Source organism: Silene latifolia, chromosome Y (genome assembly GCF_048544455.1).
Source record: "Silene latifolia isolate original U9 population chromosome Y, ASM4854445v1, whole genome shotgun sequence".
NCBI classification, from domain to species: Eukaryota; Viridiplantae; Streptophyta; class Magnoliopsida; order Caryophyllales; family Caryophyllaceae; genus Silene; species Silene latifolia.
The window spans coordinates 68609786-68612747 of NC_133538.1; positions in this window are offsets into that span (position 1 = coordinate 68609786).

Consider the following 2962-nt stretch of genomic DNA (forward strand, 5'->3'; position numbering starts at 1 on the left):
GTTGAGGTAAACTAAGTCAACACAAACTACTTACCCAACGTAGAAGGGGTCATATGGAGAGTAAGCTCCTATATGCCTACCGACGAAGAAGGGATTCATAGCTGTTTGGCCTATAAAGACCAGTCTCAATTTCAGTTTTAGAAGAATATCCCATCAACTTTATTTTAATTCATTTTAAGGGAACTAATATCTAGCATGCGAGAATGAATAAACTAAGATGATGGCTTAAAATTGTGTGACATCTTTATGTCCATGATGACTAATATCAAACTATATGAGTCAATTTTCATGCATTTATGTAGGTGATTTGGTTTAGGCGGAATATGATGCACTAACTATGAAGCGAAGAAAAGCAATAAGAATGGAAAACGTAAAACAAAATAAAGTCCTAGTGTGGCCTATCTACCAAAATGAACATAAATACAACTTTGGAATCCTTCCTAGGACCCGAGAAGCTTGTCTTGATGTTCCATCTTGGTCCATGTAGCTGGAGTGAGCAATCCAATCTCTATCTTTAGTCTTCTCAAAATTACAATTAATAAATTACAAAATAAACCTATTTACATACTAATTTCAAAAACATAATACTAAAGAAAACCAAAAGGAGATTCGAGATCTCAAAATTACATAAAAATTATGTTTCCATCATTACGAAAACATAATTAACTAAGGCCACACTAGGTAATACAAATTACAACCGATTGCAAAAATACGTAAATAAACCATTCAACAAAACATTCAACTAAATAAAAAAGCATCAACTATAAATTAATCATTCAAGACATAATTCCTTAATTATGTAGAGTAATTTATCCAAACCACCTATTTAAAATTATCAGAATTATGTGACAATTCCTCAATTACTCACAATAATTCCAATCTTAATTCACATTAACCTATAATATGAATTAATCTAACATTATTTTAAACCTCTTTAAAATAATATGGGTATCTCAAATTTGTGAACCTTTTCACAACAAATAATCATACATTATAAATTTAATGTATAATCAATATTTGCCAAAACAAAACACAAAAAAAAAAAACAAAAACGAAATCCTTTTTTTTTTGTTCTCGGCATAATCACACAAAAAAAAAAATTCTTTCTTGCTCTCGGCATTTTGAAAAAAAAAACAGTTTTTTTATTTTATTTTAAATGCCCTCGGCAATTTTCCCTAAAAACCAAAAAAACATATTTTTTTTTTTTAATAATAGCACAAGGCATTCAGCCGTATTTTTATTCTTTTCTCGGAAAAAAAACTTTTAATGTGGACAAAAAGTTTAATGTTGCTAATATAACAAGATCGGCATAAACATCATCTTTTAATTTAAACATAGATTCAAACTTGATGATTCAATTTAACCTCTTAAAATGAATATCTAAATTATGATTAAATCGATTATTCGTATAATTGATTCATCACAATTGATTTGAACATGATTAAATTAACTTGTATGCCAAAACTATAGAGCAAAAATAAATCATCAACAATTAAAACAATTTCCATTTACATTTTAATTTAATTCTCATTAAATCAAAACATCTACAAATTTATCATATTATCATCTTAACTAATTAAAACAACAATAAGAATAAATCAAAATGGAAATAAAACACAAAAACAAAAAAAATTGGCTCGGCAAAAAAAAATTTATTCGGCCGAAACCCTATTTTATTTTTCTTCTTCAAATTTTTGTTTAAATCCATTTCTGAAAATCATATAAAATAATTTCGTGGCCTATGCTCTGATACCACTTGTAGGAAGTATCGGTATACTTCATCAAGAATTCGGATTATAACGAAATTATAATTATGAGTCATAAATGAAATTACATAAACAAAAGTAGAGATTAGAATTAACCTTTGATCCTAACAATATGGCCTAAGAACAATATCGAGATCGATATTCTCCTAATCGTTGCACCCAAAATGTTTTGATAAATGCCTCTCTTCTTTGCTAGAATAGATCCGTAATTTCTTATGAATTTTTAGGGTTAGTGTGATGTGAGAATTAGGTCAAAAATTAGGTTAGAAAAATGATTCCCCTCCTCCCCTTTAAACAGTGTAAATGGGAGAGTCAAAGGGAATAAATTTTCTTTCCTTTTTCTTTTTCCAAACCGAAAATTCCACCAAAAATAAGAAGAAAAATATCTTCTTCTTTTTAGTTGGTTTTCAAAATGTATAAATATGTATATCTTTCAATTGTCATTAATTTCGTCCTTTATTAATAAGTCCACACACTTAATACTGGTGATACGTGTCCTAAATATGTTGTTTTACACCCTATTTTACACGCATTTCAGAGCTCAAATATGTAGTTTATGCTACTATTTTCCCATTTCCGTCTACTTTCGTGTTTTTGTACAATATTGTAGAAATGAGAAGAATTCAGCGAAAATCAAGCCGAATCCGTCCCCGAGTACTTAGCATTGCATTTGACATGGAGTAAAGACTCGAGAAGCAAACTTGGTGCGCGTATCGAGGCCTGAAAGACGAATTCAAGAAGCTTTTGGAGCCAAGTACATGTTGAAGTGGTCGATAGACTGGTGCTTTCAGTCGATCGACCAGCGTGCGATTTACAGAAGCTACTGTTCAGCACATCTCAGTCGATCGACCGGTCCCATTGGTCGATCGAGCAAACCGCTAATCTGACGGGAATTAAAAGACGAGAAAGCCCAATGTAATTAGGTTTTAGGAAATAAGAATCACGCTATATTCCTATATAACGTAACCCTATTAGGAAGTCATTATCATCGAATTTTAGGGAAAGATCTAGGGTTCAATATCAAGTTTAGTTTAGAATTCTTAATCATCGAATACAATTTATTTTCGTTCGTGCTTTGGATCCTTCTTCCTGCTTTCAACTGGTAATTTTAATTCCATAATTTCAGTTTACTATTTATTTCGTTCATAGTTAGAATTGCTAGTTTAGAATTCCCAAAGCCGAGTTATCGTTTTATG